General features: G+C 42.5%; 1 long non-coding RNA gene across 1 annotated transcript in view; it reads left to right on the top strand.

Annotated features, from left to right (window-relative positions):
* LOC140205554 (uncharacterized) overlaps positions 1 to 14198 on the top strand; it is a 103786-nt gene extending 89588 nt beyond the window's left edge. The window contains exon 3 of the long non-coding RNA XR_011887874.1: positions 14123 to 14198. This is a non-coding gene — a long non-coding RNA (uncharacterized lncRNA). The remainder of the gene's footprint in view (positions 1 to 14122) is intronic.
* Positions 14199 to 21107: the final 6909 nt, after the last annotated feature.

Genomic DNA, 21107 nt, shown 5'->3' with positions numbered 1-21107 from the left:
GCCAAGGTCTTTTGGTTACTTAATTAATTTTGAGGGCATGATGGTATTGAATGCTAATCTGTAGTTGATAAAGATCATCTTGATATATGTATCGTTGCTGTCCAGATGTTCCAGATGGGTAAACTGATGAGACTGAAGGCTGATAAATCCCCAGGGCCTGATGGTCTGTATCCCAGGGTACTTAAGGAGGTGGCTCCAGAAATCGTGGACGCATTGCTAATCATTTTCCAATGTTCTATAGATTCAGGATCAGTTCCTGCGGATTGGAGAGTAGCTAATGTTATCCCTCTTTTTAAGAAAGGAGGGAGAGAGAAAACAGGCAATTAGTCTGACACCAGTTGTGGGGAAGATGCTGGAATCAAAGGATAGGTCCGAGTCAGCGTGGATTTACGAAGGGGAAGTCATGCTTGACTAATCTTCTGGAATTTTTTGAGAATGTAACTATGAAAATGGACATGGGAACACCAGTGAATGTAGTGTATCTGGACTTTCAGAAAGCCTTTGATAAGATCCCACATAGGAGGTTAGTGGGCAAAATTGGAGCAAATGGTATTGGGAGTAGGGTACTGATATGGATAGAAAATTGGTTGGCAGATAGGAAACAAAGAGTAGGGATTAATGGGTCCTTTTCAGAATGGCAGGCAGTGACTAGTGGGGTACTACAAGTCTCGGTGCTGGGACCGCAGCTATTTACAATATACATTAATGATTTAGGTGAAGGGATTAAAAGTAACATTAGCAAATTTGCAGATTACACAAAGCTGGGTGGCAGTGTGAAATGTGAGGAGGATGTTATGAGAATGCAGGGTGACCTGGACAGGTTGGGTGAGTGGGCAGATGCAGTTTAATGTGGATAAATGTGAGGTTATCAACTTTGGTGGCAAGAACAGAAAGGTAGATTACTATCTGAATGGTGTCAAGTTGGGAAAAGGGGAAGTACAACAAGATCTAGGTGTCCTTGTTCATCAGTCACTGAAAGGAAGCATACAGGCAGTGAAGAAAGCTAATGGCATGTTGGCCTTCATAACAAGGGGAGTTGAGTATAGGAGCAAAGAGGTCCTTCTGCAGTTGAGTGTGTGAGTGGGCCAGTGAAAGAGTGAAGCTTTGAGGCTTTGACTCGAGAGGCTTCGACGAGAAGAGGCGGAGGACAAGCTAGCTCGCAGTTAGTTTTTACAATGTCTCCTGAGACGGTGATGTGCCTCTCATGTGAGATATGGCAGTCTTGGGGGAACTCCCCTCTCCTGCCGGGTCACATCTGCTAGAAGTGCATGCGGCTAGGCGATCTGGAAGACTGTGTAAGGAATCTGGAACAGCAGCTGGATGACCTTCGACTCATAAGGGAGAATGAGGCAGTCATAGATGAGAGCTACAGGGAGGTAGTCACACCTAGGCTGTCGGAAGCAGGTCATTGGGTGACAGTCAGAGGGGAGAAAGCGAAGGTGAGCAGACAGGTAGTGCAGAGCACCCCTGTAGCCATTCCCCTGAATAATAAATTTACCGTCCTGGATACTGTTGGCGGGGACGACCAGCCAGGTGTGAGCCACGGTGGCAGGGCCTCTGGCACTGAGTCTGACCCTGTGGTGCAGAAGGGTGGGACGGAGAAGAGGAGAGCTGTCGTCATTGGAGACTTTATAGTCAGGGGAGCAGACAGGAGATTTTGTGGATGTGAGAAGGACACCTGCATGGTTTGTTGCCTCCCAGGTGCCAGGGTCGGGGATGTCTCTGACCGGGCGCACGACATCCTGGTGCGAGAGGAAAAGCAACCAGAAGTCGTGATACATGTTGGGACCAATGACATAGGCAGGAAGAGTGAGTTTCGGGAACTAGGCAGAAGGCTGAGGAACAGGACCACAAGGGTGTCGTTCTCAGGATTGCTGCCAGTGCTATGTGACAGTGATGGTAAGAATTGGAGGAGATGGCAGTTGAGTGCATGGCTGAGGAGTTGGTGCAGGGAGCAGGGTTTTAGATTTTTAGATCTTTGGGATCTCTTCTGGGGAAGGTGGGACCTGTACAGGCGACTGTACCTCTTCCTAGAGATGCTGCCTGGCCTGCTGCGTTCACCAGCAACTTTGATGTGTGTTGCCTGTACAGATTGGATGGGTTGCACCTGAACTCGAGGGGGAACAATATCCTTGCAGGTAGGTTTGCTAGCATGGTTCGAGAGGGTTTAAACTAATTTGCGAGGGGGATGGGACCCAGAGTGATAGAGCAGTGAAAGAAGTGCATGGAGTAAAGCCAGATCTAAGATACAGAGAGGCTTTGAGGAAAGAGAAACAGAATAAACGGTGTAAAGACAGTAAGGTAGAAGGGCTGAAATGTGTGTACCGCAATGCAAGAACCATCAGGAACAAAGGTGATGAACCGAGAGCTTGGATACATACATGGAATTATGATGTAGCGGCCATTACAGAGACTTGGCTGGCACCAGGGCAGGAATGGATTCTCAATATTCCTGGATTTCAGTGCTTTAAAAGGGATAGAGAGGGCGGAAAAAGGGGAGGAGGGGTGGCATTACTGTCAGGGATACTATTACAGCTACAGAAAGGGTGGGTAATGTATTAGGATCCTCTTTTGAGTCAATATGGGTAGAAGTCAGGAACAGGAAGGGAGCAGTTACTCTATTGGGGGTATTCTATAGGCCCCCTGGTAGCAGCAGAGATACAGAGGAGCAGATTGGGAGCCAGATTTTGGAAAGGTGCAAAAATAACAGGGTTGTTATCATGGGTGACTTTAACTTCCCTAATATTGATTGGCACCTGATTAGTTCCAACGGTTTAGATGGGGCAGAGTTTGTTAAGTGTGTCCAGGACGGATTCCTGTCACAGTATGTGGACAGGCCGACCAGGGGGAATGCCATACTAGATCTAGTACTAGGTAATGAACCGGGTCAGGTCACAGATCTCTCAGTGGGTGAGCATCTGGGGGACAGTGACCACTGCTCCCTGCCCTTTAGCATTATCATGGAAAAGGATAGAATCAAAGAGGACAGGAAAATTTTTAATTGGGGAAAGGCAAATTATGAGGCTATAAGGCTAGAACTTGCGGGTGTGAATTGGGATGATGTTTTTGCAGGGAAATGTACTATGGACATGTGGTCGATGTTTAGAGATCTCTTGCGGGATGTTAGGGATAAATTTGTCCTAGTGAGGAAGATAAAGAATGGTAGGGTGAAGGAACCATGGGTGACAAGTGAGGTGGAAAATCTAGTTAGGTGGAAGAAGGCAGCATACATGAGGTTGAGGAAGCAAGGATCAGATGGGTCTATTGAGGAACATAGGGAAGCAAGAAGGGAGCTTAAGAAGCGGCTGAGAAGAGCAAGAAGGGGGCATGAGAAGGCCTTGGCGAGTAGGGTAAAGGAAAACCCCAAGGCATTCTTCAATTATGTGAAGAAAAAAAGGATGACAAGAGTGAAGGTAGGACCGATTAGAGATAAAGGTGGGAAGATGTGCCTGGAGGCTGTGAAAGTGAGCGAGGTTCTCAATGAATACTTCTCTTCGGTATTCACCAATGAGAGGGAACTTGATGATGGTGAGGACAATATGAGTGAGGTTGATGTTCTGGAGCATGTTGATATTAAGAGAGAGGAGGTGTTGGAGTTGTTAAAATACATTAGGACAGATAAATCCCCAGGGCCTGACGGAATATTCCCCAAACTGCTCCACGAGGCGAGAGAAGAGATTGCTGAGCCTCTGGCTAGGACCTTTATGTCCTCGTTGTCCACGGGAATGGTACCGGAGGATTGGAGGGAGGCGAGTCTTGTCCCCTTGTTCAAAAAAGGTAGTAGGGATAGTCCGGGTAATTATAGACCAGTGAGCCTTACGTCTGTGGTGGGAAAGCTGTTGGAAAAGATTCTTAGAGATAGGAGCTATAGGCATTTAGAGAATCATGGTCTGATCAGGGACAGTCAGCATGGCTTTGTGAAGGGCAGATCGTGTCTAACAAGCCTGATAGAATTCTTTGAGGAGGTGACCAGGCATATAGATGAGGGTAGTGCAGTGGATGTGATCTATATGGATTCTAGTAAGGCATTTGACAAGGTTCCACACGGTGGGCTTATTCAGAAAGTTAGAAGGCATAGGATCCAGGGAAGTTTGGCCAGGTGGATTCAGATTTGGCTTGCCTGCAGAAGGCAGAGGGTGGTGGTGGAGGGAGTACATTCAGATTGGAGGATTGTGACTAGTGGTGTCCCACAAGGATCTGTTCTGGGACCTCTACTTTTCGTGATTTTTATTAACGACCTGAATGTGGGGGTAGAAGGGTGGGTTGGCAAGTTTGCAGACGACATAAAGGTTGGTGGTGTTGTAGATAGTGTAGAGGATTGTCAAAGATTGCAGAGAGACATTGATAGGATGCAGAAGTGGGCTGAGAAGTGGCAGATGGAGTTCAACCCGGAGAAGTGTGAGGTGGTACACTTTGGAAGGACACACTCCAAGGCAGAGTACAAAGTAAATGGCAGGATACTTGGTAGTGTGGAAGAGCAGAGGGATCTGGCGGTACATGTCCACAGATCCCTGACAGTTGCCTCACAGGTGGATAGGGTAGTTAAGAAAGCTTAGGGGGTGCTAGCTTTCATAAGTCGAGGGATAGCGTTTAAGAGTCGCGATGTAATGATGCAGCTCTATAAAACCCTGGTTAGGCCACACTTGGAATACTGTGTCCAGTTCTGGTCACCTCACTATAGGAAGGATGTGGAAGCATTGGAAAGGGTACGAGGAGATTTACCAGGATGCTGCCTGGTTTAGAAAGTATGCATTATGATCAGAGATTAAGGGAGCTAGGGCTTTTCTCTTTAGAGAGAAGGAGGATGAGAGGAGACATGATGGAGGTGTACAAGATAATAAGAGGAATAGATAGAGCGGATAGCCAGCGCCTCTTCCCCAGGGCACCACTGCTCAATACAAGAGGACATGGCTTTAAAGTAAGGGGTGGGAAGTTCAAGGGGGATATTAGATGAAGGTTTTTTACTCAGAGAGTGGTTGGTGCGTGGAATGCACTGCCTGAGTCAGTGGTGGAGGCAGATACACTAGTGAAGTTTAAGAGACTACTAGACAGGTATATGGAGGAATTTACGGTGGCGGTTTATATGGGAGGCAGGGTTTGAGGGTCGGCACAACATTGTGGTCCGAAGGGCCTGTATTGTGCTGTACTATTCTATGTTCTATGTTCTATGTACAGGGCCCTGGTGAGACCACATCTGCAGTATTGTGTACAGTTTTGGTCTCCAAATTTGAGGAAGGACATTCTTGCTACTGAGGGAGTGCAGCGGAGATTCACATGATTAATTCCCAGGATGCCGGGACTGTCATATGTTGAAAGATTGGAGCGACTGGGCTTGTATACACTGGAATTTAGAAGGATGAGAGAGGATCTGATTGAAACATGTAAAATTATTAAGTGATTGGACGCGCTAGAGGCAGGAAACATATTCCCAATGTTGGGGGAGTCCAAAACCAGAGGCCACAGTTTAAAAATAAGGGTTAGACCATTTAGAAAAGAGTTGTGGAAAAACTTTTTCACATAGAGAGTTGTGGTTCTGTGGAATGCCCTGCCTCAGAAGGCTGTGGAGGCCAATTCTCTGGATGCTTTCAAGAAAGAGTTAGATAGAGCTCTTAAAGATAGTAGAGTGAAGGGATATGGGGAGAAGGCAGGAATGGGGTACTGATTGTGGATGATCAGCCATGATCACGGTGAATGGCGGTGCTGGCTCGAAGGACTGAATGGCCTACTCCTGCATGTATTGTCTATTGTCTGTTGTTCCAGAGTTGAATGAAAAGCAAATGAGGTGGCATCTGCTGTGGACTTGTTGCACTGGGAGGCAAATTGGAGTGGATCCAGGTTGCTTCTTGGGCAAGAGTTAATATGTTTCATCAGCAACTTTTCAAAACGTTTCATCACTGTGGATGCAAGTGCTACTGGACGATAGTCATTGAGGCAGGTTACCACGTTCTTCTTAGGCACTGGTATTAGTGAAGCCTGCTTGAAACAACTGGGTACCTCTGACTGCTGATAGCTATCACTTCTTATGAAGGTTAAACACTCTAGCCAGTTGTTCAGCACAGGTCTTTAGTACTTGGCCAGCTACCCTCCTGAAGGATGCTTACACGTTGGCCTCAGAGACTGAAATCACAGAATCATTGGGGCAGTGAGAGTTTGTGATGAATCCTCCATGTTTTGATAGTCAAAGTGAGCATAGAAGGCATTAAGCTTATCTGGAGCGAAGGCCTGATGTCACCTATGTCCCTTGATTTTACTTTATAAGAGGTGATAGCATTCAAACCCTGCCATAACATTAGCCACCCTCCAGTCCTCTGGAATTTCGTTAAATACTCATTTCATTGCAGTAATTTATTTCTTGTTATACATCATTGTGTGTCTGTGATTAGGTTTTGAGTGTTTTTTTTCTTATCTAATCAGAACCAAAGAAAAACACCCTAAGGCCAACTTAGTCAAATTAAATCACCTGTTGTTTTTCATGTGATTTACAAACTCTGCATGAGACTTTCAAAAGTTGCATGTTGGCTCCTTTCCAATCTTCTTTATCTGCTGGATGCACTAGTAAATGACTGATGGAAACCTAGTAATGGAACATGATTTAAAAAGATTAATATAATTGATTTCAATTTAAAGGTTCAAAGGTTCAAAGGTCCAAATTAATGTCAGAGAAATGTATACAATATACATCCTAAATGCTTTTTCTTCGCAAACATCCATGAAAACTGAGAAGTGCTCCAAAGAATGACAGATAAATGTACAAACCCCAAAATCCCCCCCAGCTCCCCTCCCTTCCACAAGCAACAATCCCCTCCCCCCACCAGTTAAAAAAAAAGCAAGCATCAGCACTGTCACCAAGCACTCAAGCACCAGCAAAGCAATAGCAAAGACACAGACTTGCAGTTACCCCAAAGACTTTGCGTTACACCTGGCATTCGACATACCGCAGATTCTCTCTCTCTCTAATAATGGAGAAAAAGGTGGCTCCATTTTCCCAGCGAGCGGGAAGACATAACAAACAACTCGCTGGTTTATGATGTTAAGTCCATTATGTTGCTTTTTTCTAGCTTTCTGCCTGAAGGTCGCAAAGATCCCGAGTCTTTGGGACCACAGCAGATATCCCGACTCCCCCAATGACACACTGGTCTCCTGCCGTGACACTGACCCTTGATCCACCCGTCTCTAGAGCCCCGAGATCTGAGGCTTCCGAATTTGAGCTGGACTCTTAGGTAAAACCCTTGGCGTGCCGAACAACGGCCAGTCTTGAAGCCCTGGGAACGGGTCCCACTTCCACAGAGATCCGAAGTCAGCATGTAACTCCAGGTCAGGACCTTCAAAAGAACGCTGAAAGGGAAAAATAAAGATAGTTGCATTTTAGATAAATTTATCCAGATAATCTAGATAAATTTAGATGCATTTATAGAGATCAAACATACAGTATGTTCATATCTTGATTTTTCTTTCCAATGTATAATTTTATGAAACAGTTAATAAGCTGAAAAACATCTCTGAACTGAAATAAAATTAATAACTGCCTTTATCATGGTGAATTTCAATATAATACTCCAACAGAGAAAGATGAAATGGGTGCAGAAAATGCTAGAAATATTCATCTGGTGAAAAACTAAAACTTAAGCTTCATTCCAGACGCAATTGATGGTGATAATCATTTAATGAGACTCTGAGCTGGATTATAATCATTGATAATTATTTGACATGGTAATATACAGTGGCATGCAAAAGTTTGCCATGGCCCTCACAGTCCCTTGACCTAAACATCAAACTTTTGCATGCCACTGTATCTACACAGAGTGCTATACCAGGTAAGTGGTATCCATTATCAGGGATCCCTACCACCCAGGCCATGCTGTCTTCTCACTGCTACCATCAGGAAGAAGGTACTGGAGCCTTAGGACCCACACCACCAGGTTCAGGAACAGTTATTGCCCCTCAACCATCAAGCTCTTGAACCAGTGGAGATGACTTCACTTGCCCCATTACTGAACTGTTCTCACAACCTATGGACTCACTTTCAAAGACTCTTTATCTCATGTTCTTCATATTTATTGCTTGCTTATTTATTTTTTATTATTTTTTTTTCTTTTGTAATTGCACAGTTTGTTGTCTTTTGCATATTAGTTTGTCCATCCTGTTGGGTGTAGTCTTTCAATGATTCTATTATGCTTGCTTGATTTACTGTGTATGTCTGCCAGAAAATGAATCTCAGGGTTGTATATGGTGATATATATGTACTTTGATTATAAATTTACTTTGAATTTTTGAACTTTGCATCATTATCTTGTAGCTCTGGAACTCAATCCCCTGACTAATGAAGGTCAACCTTCACAACTACCCTAACAACTTGCCCAGTTACTTTAAGAAATCTATGGAAATGGACCCTAAGATCTCCCTGTTGCTCCATACTGCTAAGAGTCTTGCCATTAACCTTGTATTCTGTCCCCAAGTTCAACCTTCCAAGGTTTATCATTTCACACTTTTCTGGATTGAACTCCATTTGCTCAGCCCAGCTCTGCATCCTGTTAATATCCCATTGCAACCTACAGCAATCTTCTATACTATTGCACAACTCCACCAATTTTTGTGTTGTCTGCAAACTTTCTAACCCACCCTTCACTTCCTCAACCAAGTCATGTATAGAAATCACAAAGAACAGTGGTCCCAGAACAAATCCCAGCAGAACACTACTAGTCACTGACCTCCAGGAAGAACACACTCCATCTATAACCGTCCTCTTCCTTCAATAGGCAAGCCAATTCTGAATCAATATAAACAAGTTTCCTGGATCATGTACCTCCTAAACTTAATATTAAATGTATATTAATTACTTCACCCTTGTACTTAAAAAGTGGAATATTCAAATTCATTCATGCCCTCATTTTAATATCTCTTTGGAAATCATAGCCGCTCATCCTCAAATGTTTCTTATTCATTACCTGATTAAAACAACTTTAACTGACTGAGCAGACTGCTAAAATTATTCTATTATATCAGTATATGTCCTTTGGCTGGAGAGGGTATGTTTTATGAAATTGGAATGCATTGCAACTACATTCCTAGACCTGTACCGTGACAAGCTGGCTTCATCAGTAATGTTTAAGAAGATGATAAAGTTTCAACTTTGTTTTGCTGTTTCAGATTGTTAGTAAACTTGAAGGGGTTTTAGTTTCTCTGGTGAAATATTTTTGAGTTGTCCTATGAAGTAGCTGTTGAACACTTCAGTTATTTATTGTGGCAAAGTGAGTTCTTTTAATGGAACAGCAGCAGAAAGTTAGGGAGTGGTAATTTTTAGCTGCTGGTATGAAAAGGCTGAAGTACAAAAGAAAGCAGTGAAACTTATAGCATATTAGTGGATTTCTTTACTTCACTTTACAGGAGAAGCTCTCACTGAACTGGTGTAGCAACAATCAAAGTTCATCTGCAAGACATGCACAGCATTTCCTTATGTAACTGCTTCTATGGCTAAGTGTTATTCCAGGCTAATCAGGCTCCAGGCTTAATGATACTGACTAATTTCCTGTGCATGAGACGAGTAACAAATGCACTCTTCAACAAAATTACCATTACTTACTCTTAATAATTTTTCCTTTGGCTCCTCCCACTTCCTCCAAACTAAAGATGTAGCTATGGGCACCCATATGGGTCCTAGCTATGCCTGTCTTTTTGTTGGCTTTATGGAACAATCTATGTTCCACACCTATTATGGTACCTGTCCCCCACTTTTCCTTCGCTACATCAACGACTGCATTGCGCTGCTTCCTGCACACATGCTGAGCTCGTTGACTTCATTAACTTTGCCTCCAACTTTCACCCTGCCCTCAAGTTTACCTGGTCCATTTCTGACACCTCCCTCCCTTTTCTGGATCTTCCTGTCTCTATCTTTGGAGACAGCTTATCTACTGATGTCTACCATAAGCCTACTGACTCTCACAGCTATCTGGATTATTCCTTTTCTCACCCTGTCTCTTGCAAAAATGCCATCCCCTTCTCGCAATTCCTCCGTCTCCACCGCATCGGCTCTCAGGATGAGGCTTTTCATTCCAGGACGAGGGAGATGTCCTCCTTTTTAAAGAAAGGGGCTTCCCTTCCTCCACCATCCACTCTGCTCTCAAATGCATCTCCTCCATTTCACTCACATCTGCTCTCACTCCATCCTCCTGTAACCCCACTAGGAATAGGGTTCCCCTGGTCCTCACCTACCACCCCACCAGCCTCCGGATCCAACATATTATTCTCCGTAACTTCTGCCACCTCCAACGGGATCCCACCACTAAGCACATATTTCCCTCCCCCGCCCTCTCTGCTTTCTGCAGGGATCGCTCCCTACGCGACTCCCTTGTTCATTCGTCCCCCCCATCCCTCCCCACTGATCTCCCTCCTGGCACTTATCCTTGTAAGCGGAACAAGTGCTACACATGCCCTTACACTTCCTCCCTTACCACCATTCAGGGCCCCAGACAGTCTTTCCAGGTGAGGTGACACTTCACCTGTGAGTCGGCTGGGGTGATATACTGCGTCCGGTGCTCCCGATGTGGCCTTCTATATATTGGCGATACCCGACGCAGACTGGGAGATCGTTTTGCTGCACACCTACGCTCTGTCCACCAGAGAAAACAGGATCTCTCAGTGGCCACATATTTTAATTCCACATCCCATTCCCATTCTGATATGTCTATCCATGGTCTCTTCTACTGTAAAGATGAAGCCACACTCAGGTTGGAGGAAAAGCACCTTATATTCTGTCTGGGTAGCCTCCAACCTGATGGCATGAACATTGACTTCTCTAACTTCCACTAATGCCCCACCTCCCCCTCGTACCCCATCCGTTATTTATTTATATACACACATTCTTTCTCTCTCTCTCTCTCCTTTTTCTCCCTCTGTCCCTCTGACTATACCCCTTGCCCATCCTCTGGGTTTTTCCCCCCCTCCCCCTTTTCCTTCTCCCTGGGCCTCCTGTCCCATGATCCTCTCATATCCCTTTTGCCAATCCCCTGAACAGCTCTTGGCTCCATCCCTCCCCCTCCTGTCTTCTCCTATCATTTTGGATCTCCCCTCCCCCTCCCACTTTCAAATCTCTTACTAGCTCTTCCTTCAGTTAGTCCTGACGAAGCGTCTCAGCCTGAAACATCGACTGTCCCTCTTCCTAGAGATGCTGCCTGGCCTGCTGCGTTCACCAGCAAATTTGATGTGTGTTACCAAGTTATCACCTTCTTTCAGAGGGTAAAGGCAAGTAGGGAGTTTAATCGAAGATATGGCTGGGACTTAACATTCAACAAGTTGAAGTGGGATTCAGCTATTGTGGGGATTAGGTCCTCAAGATTTCATCAGGCTAAATAAGACCATAAGATCTAGGAGCAGAAGTAGGCCATTCAATCATGGGCTGATCCAATTCTTCCAGTCATCCCCACTCCCCTGCCTTCTCCCCATACCCTTTGATGCCCTGGCTAATCAAGAACCTATCCTTCTCTGCCTTAAATGCACCCAATGACTTGGCCTTCACAGCAGCCCATGGCAACAAATTCCACAGATTTATCACCCTCTAACTAAAGTAACTTCTCCGCATCTCTGTTCTAAATGGATGTCGTTCAATCCTGAAGTCGTGCCCTCTTGTCCTAGAATCCCCTACCATGGGAAATAACTTTGCCATATCTAATCTGTTCAAGCCTTTTAACATTTGGAATGTTTCTATGAGATCCCCCATCATTCTGCTAAACTCCAGGGAATATAGCCCAAGAGCTGCCAGACATTCCTCATACGGTAATCCTTTCATTCCTGGAATCATTCTCATGAATTTTCTCTGAACCCTCTCCAATGTCAGTATATCCTTTCTAAAATGAGGAGCCCAAAACTGCACACAATACTCCAAGTGTGGTTTCACGAGTGCCTTAAAGAGCCTCAACATCACACCCCTGCTCTTTTATTGTATACCTCTAGAAATGAATGCCAACATTGCATTGATCTTCTTCACTACTGACTCAATCTGGAGGTTAACCTTTAGGGTATCCTGCACAGGGACTCACAAGTCCCTTTGACTCTCTGCATTTTGAATTCTCTCCCCATCTAATTAATAGTCTGCCCATTTATTTCTTTCACCAAAGTGCATGACCATACATTTTCCAACATTGTATTTCACTTGCCACTTCTTTGCCCATTCCCCTAAACTATCTAAGTCTCTCTGCAGGCTCTCTGTTTCCTCAACACTACTCGCTCCTCCACCTATCTTTATATCATTGGCAAATTTAGCCACAAATCCATTAATCCCATAGCCCAAATCATTGACATACATCGTAAAAAGCAGCGGTCCCAACACCAACCCCTGTGGAACTCCACTGGTAACCGGCAGCCAGCCAGAATAGGATCCCTTTATTTCCACCCCACTTGTGCTAGTAACTTCCCTGTAATTCCACCTATGGACTCTTACCTTGGTAAGCAACCTCATGTGCGGCACCTTGCCAAAGGCCTTCTGAAAATCCAAGTACACCACATCTACTACATCTCCTTTGTCTACCCTGTTTGTAATTTCCTCAAAAAATTGCAGTAGGTTAGTCAGGCAGGATCTTCCTTTCAGGAAACCATGCTGGCTTTGGCCTATCTTGTCACATGCCTCCAGGTATTCTGTAATCTTATTCCTAACAATCGATTCCACCAACTTCCCAACCACTGATGTCAGGCTAACAGGTCTATAGGTTCCTTTCTGCTGCCTCCCACCCTTCTTAAATAGTGGAGTAACATTTGCAATTTTCCAGTCATCCCATACAATGCCAGAATCTATCGATTCTTGAAAGATCATTGTTAATGCCTCCAGCTACTTCCTTCAGAACCCGAGAGTGCATTCCATCAGGTCCAGGAGATTTGTCCACCCTCAGACCATTAAGCTTCCTGAGCACCTTTTCAGTCATAATTTTCACTGCATATACTTCACTTCCCTGACACTCTTGAATGTCTGATATAATGCAGATGTCTTCCATTGTGAAGACTGATGCAAAATACGCATTCGGTTTCTCTGCCATCCCTGTGTCTCTCATCGCAATATCTCCAGAGTCATTTTCTATTGTTCCTATATCTACCCTCAACTCTCTTGAAAAAGCTTAAAAAAGCTGTTAGTATCTTCTTTGATATTAGTCACCAACTTTCTTTCATAACTCACCTTTTCCTTCCTAATGACCTTCTTAATTTCCTTCTGCAAGTTTTTAAAAACGTCCTAATCCTCTATCTTCCCACTAGCTTTGGCGTCCTTGTATGCCCTCTCTTTTGATTTTACTTTGGCTCTGACTTCACTTGTCAGCCACGGTAATGTCCTTCTTCCATTCGAAAATTTCTTCTTGTCTGGAATATTCTAAAATTTCTTCTTACTAGGAATGTTTACCAGTAAGCTATCGCACATGTTCAGTAGCGCCTTCTTAAACCAGATCTCCCTGATGTTTCTCTTTCCAAAGACTGCCTATTCCTACAAATGACAGAATTAGTTTCTTTTCTCGCCCCACTTTTAGTAATAGTTCTTTCTTTTCCATGTTATGATTTTGATACTATTCATTACATTTCTGAGGAGCTATGGTTACTGTATTGTGTGATTTCTGTATATTTTCTGGCATAGACAAAGTTGAATTATGGACATCTCTAATAACAGAACCAATTCATTACCCGGTACTTTGTGCTGCAACATTAATAGAATCTTATTTGGTTAAGGAGTAAGCCAGGATATTGTTTTTTGTTTAATTTTCAAGCAGATATATATTTTATCAGACCACAAAATAACTGCAGTATTAACCTCAATCAAAAATTAAATTGTTACCAAAAATTATGAGCAATAAATTTGTTATTGTAAACTTATATTAACAGTTTAAAACAATAGTCACTGAGATAATTATGTGTAGTTAAACAATACTGGCCTATTTATACTGGAACAAATTTCATAATTTTAGTATTACTCTCACAACTAATTGATATAACAAATTTGCAAATACTGTATGAACATACGGCGCAAAATTTGAAAATGTGGAATGAAACTAACATAGTTTTAAAATGGTAAATGAGTAAAGAGGAGAAGATGGTGGCGCACCTGCGCATGCGCAGCCCTCCAGTGAAAAATGATATCGTATCTGTTAAATAGGGGCCATGGATAATTCTGATTTGATGGAGAATGGATGTGAAAGCACAGGGGAACATCTGGAGATCTGAAATGCCCGTTTGCTGCTGTCGTTACTGTGTGGTCGGGAATCTTTTGGAGGGTAGGCCTCAAAATCCCCGGCCTTGCCTGCTTTTGGTGACCAAGAAGGAGGTCGAATCGTTCGGACAGAGATGGCGCTCAGTACTCGGTGTCGGAGAGCTGATCAGAGCTCGAAGTTTTCGGGTGACTCAGAGTCAGATTGTGGTCAGCATGGCAGGGAGAGTTTTTCTTCCTTCTCCCATCTGCATGAGATGTGGGACATTTGAGAAACTTTGGACTTTACTGTGCTCATGGACTTCTTCATCAAGTTATGGTATTGTTGCACTGTTGTAACTATATGTATAATTATGTGGTTTTGTCAGTTTTTTTAGCCTTGGTCTGTCCTGTGTTTTGTGATTATCACACCGGAGGAAATAATGTATCATTTCTTAATGCAGGCATTACTAAATGACAATAAAAGAGGACTATGTGTCTTCATAATCTAACCTTTGAGTGGCTGAAACAATTGAAGAAGGTCCAGGCATGTTCATCAGACTGTGTTGATTACCAATTTCAGCAATGAAACCACATCAAATACCAATTTAGCGAGCTGCAAATAGTTTGATTTCGGATTTCACACTGCAGTCCAAGCATCCCATGTCACAGTACATAGCTTTAGAGATCAGCCAGCAATGAAAATGCTTGGCTGTGATATCTTTGGATGATTTTTGATGACTGCTAACTTCTTAGGTCCACGTTAAAATAATAGCCGCGTGACCATGATACGGAACGAATATTTGTATCCATAGACAGAAGTGATTGCAGATGCTGGCATCTGGAGCAACAGAACTCTCTCTCACCATATAAGGAAATAAACTAACTGGTGAGGTTTACTATTATTCCACCTGGATACCTAGACTGCACTTTTTTGCATCCTGTCTCTTATAGGGATACCAACCCTTTCTCCCTCTCAAGATGAGGCTTTCCATTACAGGACACCTGAAATAACCTCTTTTTTCAGGAAATGTGACTTCCCTTCTAATGTGGTTAATGGAGCCCTGACTCACATTTCTTCCAATTCTTTGACTTCTGCTCTTACCTCCCCCCACCAAACAAAACAGAGCTAGCCCGTATTCACCTCTCACCCTATTAGTCAGTGCATCCAGCACATCATCCTTTGTCATTTCTGCCAGCTGCAAAGATATGCCACCACAAGTCACATTTTCTTTTCCCTAATCTTTTACACTTTATTCAGGAACCATTCCCTCCCTATTCCGCTCATCTCTTCCCAGCTTACCTGATCGCTGGCATTTTCCCCTGCATCTGCAGGAGGTACAAACTTGTTCTTTAACCTCCTTTCTCACCACCATCTAGAGACCTAAACAGCCCCTCCAGGTGAGGCAAAGTTTCATGCACCCCTTCAAACTTTTCTACTGTATTTAGTGCTCCTCAGGTTGTCACCTCAACATCACTGATGCCAATGGAGACTAGGCGACCAACTTGCAGAGTACCTGCCTCTGTCCACAGTCGTCATCCCAAGCTCCCAATTGTATGCCATTTCAACTCAGCCTCCCATTCTCACACTGTTCTGTCTGTTCTCATCCTTATCCATTGGTAGCGTGACCCCCCGCCCCCCCCCCCCCCCGGGAACACAAAGTAATGATACCTCATGTCCTGCCTGGTTAGTCTTTTACTGCATGTTACGAACACTGGATTTTTAAATTTCAAGTAACCCATCCCTCTTATGCCCCCCCCCCCCACGACACCCCCATTTTGCATTTTCTGATCCAACCCTGGTCCTCTCATTTTTTGTCCCCTTTCCCATACCCACTCTCCAACACCACCTCCCCACCCATCACTCATTTTTCTCCTCCCTCTCTGAGAACCATCCATGCACTGCCACACTTTTTACCCATCAGTTCCACCCCTCCCCCCCCAAAACAATCTGGTTCTGTCTGCTTACTTCCTATTGTCACCTTCCTTACTTATTAGTTTACACCACTGGAAGACTCTTTACCTACTTATTGCCTTCCAGTACTCGTCTTCAAGTTCACTCTTCCCTCCATAATATGACTCTCTTTGTGCCTCTTTCTCCCACTTATTATCCGCCTGCCTCTGTTTCTGAGCTCCATATAGCCATGCATAGCACCATCAGGAGTGGCACAGTAGCATAGCAGTTAGCATTAACGCTTTATGGTGTCAGTGACCTGAATTCAATTCTTGCCACTGACTGGAAGGAGTTTGTTTGTTCTCTCCATGACTGTGTCAATTTCCTCCCACATCCCAAAGACGTACAGATTAGTAAGTGAATTGGTTTCTTCAGTGTATTCGGGCAGCGGGGGTTCATGAGGTCGGAAAGGCATGTTACCATACTGTATCTATAAATACAAAGTTTAAAAAAATTTGTTTATCCTGCTTATGCTATCCTCAGTCCACTGAAATGTCAGCAGTTATTCCCCCCCTCCCCACCCCACCAGTACGGATGCAGCTCAATCACTGAGTTCATCGAGCAGGATAAGTTCACAACAGAGTTCTGTGGAATCATGCTTCAGCATGAATGTTAGAAAATAAAAAAAAACATGAATGATATAAAATTAAATCAAAATGCTAATGAACTTAGCTCTTGTTAACAAAGATCTGGTGTATTGTTACAATTTTTCAACTTGAATAATACTGCTTTTGTAACACGGACCTATATGGTCCTGTCCCTGTACGGACCTCAAATTAGGCAGAATTAAGCTGTTGCCATGACAAAGTTTGTATGTACATGAGGATTGACCAAAAGGAGGGATTCCCAATCAAATTTCAAAGATCCATTTGATGAAATATACAGAAAAATTAATGAGGCTGATTTTATTCCAAAACTCTATATAAATAAGATTTTAAAGCAACAAACATAAGTCTATGCATAGAAAGATATTACAGATTTCAAACAAAGATACAATACTGTGTAAGACTCTTAAGCACGTATATAGGGCAAGGGAGCCTCAGATTTTTGCACAGTACTATATTGTCAATGTGGAGCGGAATGCAAGTTTGTAATTCTGGTGGGAGCAAAGGATGTTGAGAATGGTAAGGATGGAGTGGCATGAGAGGGGTGTGGAACAGATGGCAGAGAAAGAGTGCCAGGGGTGGGGGGTGGCGTCGGTGCAGACACACCCAGTGCTGTGACATCAGGCAAGATCACTCAATTCCAAAGAATTGGTTTATTTATCATTACAGAATGTCTTGCTGGTGCTGCCCGCTCCTTCTCCTTTACCTGACCATGATTCCCGTCTCCCTATCCCCTTCCCACTCTCAGTTCACAACAGAGATCCATATAAGAATCAGATTTATTATCACTCATGTATGTCATGAATTTTTGTTTTGGTGGCTGCAGTACAGTGCAATACATAAAATTACTACAGTACTGTGCAAAAGACTTGGGCACTCTGGCTGTATACTGTATATACGCCTAACCTTTGCACAATAATGTATTTGTTGAGATAATCTGTTTAAAAAGATGATATTCATAAATATATTCAATTTACACAGGCTATGCTGTATTCCTAAGACCATGTAATTGTTTCTCCTTTAGGAATCTAATGAACTTCAATGCAGTAATACAATCAACTTGAATTGGGAAAATACAAGTCTGCTATCAACATCTAGATTACAGCGAAAAGAAACATCAACAGACACACAACAAAGGAGGAATTTGCACATTACAAACCTGATTTAAAAGACTAAAGTGATTAGTGTGGTATAAATTGCTTTCAGAAGAATGTACTTGTTGAATAGGTAGTATAAAAAATACAAGTAAGTTATTAAAACAAAAGAATAGGTTTTAACTTTGGGCACTGTTATAAACTTGGTGGTTGTGACCCCAAATGCTTTTTACTCCATTTATTCCAAGGTTTCATCTTTCACCATTTCATGCACGGCAGCTGGTCTGTCCATTAGCTTCAGGTGGTAAGTCCCTTTAAATATGCAAACTTTGAGTCTATAAATCAAAAAAAACTGCAGATGCTGGAAATCTGAAAGAAAAACATAAAATATTCTGCAAGCAAGGCAGCATCTGAGGAGAGAAACAGAGTCAATGTTTCAGCACAGTGATGTCAAATTTTCTGCTTTTATTTTCTGATTGAAAAGAGATCACTACTTGCAATTTTGATAGCACCAGCCAGTTTTATTAGTACATGCATCAGAAAAGACACACAAATGTAAGTTACCAATATTTTTTGTGTAACTAGGATAAGCAGTGGAGATCTATCTTACTCTACAATAATAATGTGGGCTTTTGTCGGCCTAGGTCCTCCTTGCACCATAATATCCAGGTCTAGATTCTGGCTGGCTGGATTTAACGCCTGCAGCTCTCTGGCACTATTTAATGAGGTCCTCATTTTAAAATGCAACAGGTCTCCCGTTGATGACATCAGCTGGCAGGCAGACACCACTGATTAACCATCTGAAAGTTGAAATCTATCCCAGAATTGATCAAATCAACTCACTGTGTATTACATTTATGCATGCATTCCATGACTAAAGCAGATATATATAGATGTAATGATGTAAACATGTTACATTTGTTGGTAGAATTCAAAGTTATGGGTACGAAGTGAAGCAAGTTACAAGTTCCAGCTGTACACATTGTAGATGTATTATATTGCAATGACAACTTGTTTTATATTTTCTATATAGTTATGGAATGTTTGTTTCTGTAGTCTTACAGACTTTCCTAACTGATATATGTTAATAAACATTCTAAAGTTAAAAATTATGCTAACTAATGTTTGTAAATCTACAGTCACACTTCAGAAGTAAATGTTTTGTAATATTGATTGACCATTTCTAAATTGGTCAGTTCATAATATCAAAGATTGCAGCAAAGATGAATTCAAAGATATTTTAAAAGTGATAAATATATTTATGCATTGCTTTAAAACTGTGATTTTTCAGAAAGAAATTATCTGATTGCAAAAGTTATCTTCCTATTGTAATATACAGTAATATACACAATTTAATTTTGAAAAGTTTGCAAAATTTGTACATAGTTGTATATAAAACCAGTAAAACAAAGTACTGTAATAGCAAATGAAGCTTAACATCAGCTGTTTACTACAGGGAATTTTTAATCCCAATTTGCTTGCACAATCGAAAACAAGCTATTTTGTGAAATAAAGGAAGGCATGTTACCATGATTATTTATCAGTCCTGTATGTAATAAAATATTGCACATATTTCTTTATCTGTAAAAATACTTTGTTCTTAATTAGATTGTCAGATGGTTCCCTAATTCAAAATTTTACTTTCAGGGTACTTGTATATGCACTTACACAAAAACTGTTTCTTTTGCATAATATAGAAAGTAATGCATAAACCTGTTTCTCATACTGTATATTTTATCTTTCTCATAATTTCCTTCCCTAAAATTAATATCTGTGCCTGTATTTATAATTAATAATTAAATTAATAATTTAAATCACAAACTAAAGCACTGCAGCCTTTGCTCAGTGAACTTTAAACATCGATAATATATATTGTTATTCTGAATTTATATTTCCAAAATCTTAAAGATTGAATGATGCAAATACAAACTTTATAAAACTAACATGGCTGCTATGTTGGCAGCAAGGATTTAAAATTTGAAGGTTAATTGTTAATGCTAAAACATCAGCTTTAAAATCAGTGTATTATCTACAGTTGATATTCATATTGCAGCTGCTGTCAATCATTTTATAAACTATAAGATCAGTATCCTTTTCACCGGGCCAAGTCATCTATATGAAATTGGTCTATGAAAATTTTTATAATAGACAATAGGTGCAGGAGTAGGCCATTGGCCCTTCGAGCCAGCACCGCCATTCACCGTGATCATGGCTGATCATCCACAATCAGTACCCCATTCCTGCCTTCTCCCCATATCCCTTGACTCCACTATCATTAAGAGCTCTACCTAGCTCTTTCTTGAAAGCATCCAGAGAATTGGCCTCCACTGCCCTCTGAGGCAGAGCATTCCACAGATCCACAACTCTCTGGGTGAAATGGCCTACCCCTTATTCTTAAACTGTGGCCTCTGGTTCTGGACTTCCCCCAACATCGGGAACATGTTTCCTGCCTCTAGCATGTCCAATCCCTTAATAATCTTATATGTTTCAATCAGATCCCCTCTCATCCTTCTAAATTCCAGTGTATACAAGCCCAGTCGCTCCAATCTTTCAACTTATGACAGTCCCGCCATCCCGGGAATTAACCTCGTGAACCTCCGCTGCACTCCCTCAATAGCAAGAATGTCCTTCCTCAAATTTGGATACCAAAACTGCACACAATACTCCAGGTGGGGTCTCACCAGACCCCTGTACAACTGCAGAGGGACCTCTTTGCTCCTATACTCAACTCCCCTTGTTATGAAGGCCAACATGCCATTAGCTTTCTTCACTGCCTGCTGTACCTGCATGCTTACTTTCAGTGATTGATGAACAAGGACACATAGATCTCGATGTACTTCCCCTTTTCCTAACTTGACACCGTTCAAATAGTAATCTGCCCTCCTGTTCTTGCCACCAAAGTGGATAACCTCACATTTATCCACATTAAACTGCATCTGCCCACTCACCCAACCTGTCCAAGTCATCCTGCATTATCTCAACATCCCCCACACATTTCACACTGCAATCCAGCTTTGTGTCATCTGCAAATTTACTAATGTTACTTTTAATCCCTTCATCTAAATCATTAATGTATATTGTAAATAGATGCAGTCCCAGCACCAAGCCTTGCAGTACCCCACTAGTCACCACCTGCCAAACTGAAAGGGACCCGTCAAACCCTACACTTCGTTTCCTGTCTGCCAACCAATTTTCTATCCATGTCAGTACCCTACCCCCAATACCACGTGCTCTAACTTTGCCCACTAATCTCCTATGTGGGACCTTATCAAAGGCTTTCCGAAAGTCTGCACCCACTGGCT

The sequence above is a fragment of the Mobula birostris genome, chromosome 11 (assembly GCF_030028105.1).
Source record: "Mobula birostris isolate sMobBir1 chromosome 11, sMobBir1.hap1, whole genome shotgun sequence".
Taxonomy (NCBI): Eukaryota; Metazoa; Chordata; class Chondrichthyes; order Myliobatiformes; family Myliobatidae; genus Mobula; species Mobula birostris.
Note: the sequence above shows the minus strand (reverse complement) of the source record. Positions and strands in the feature narration are given on the sequence as shown.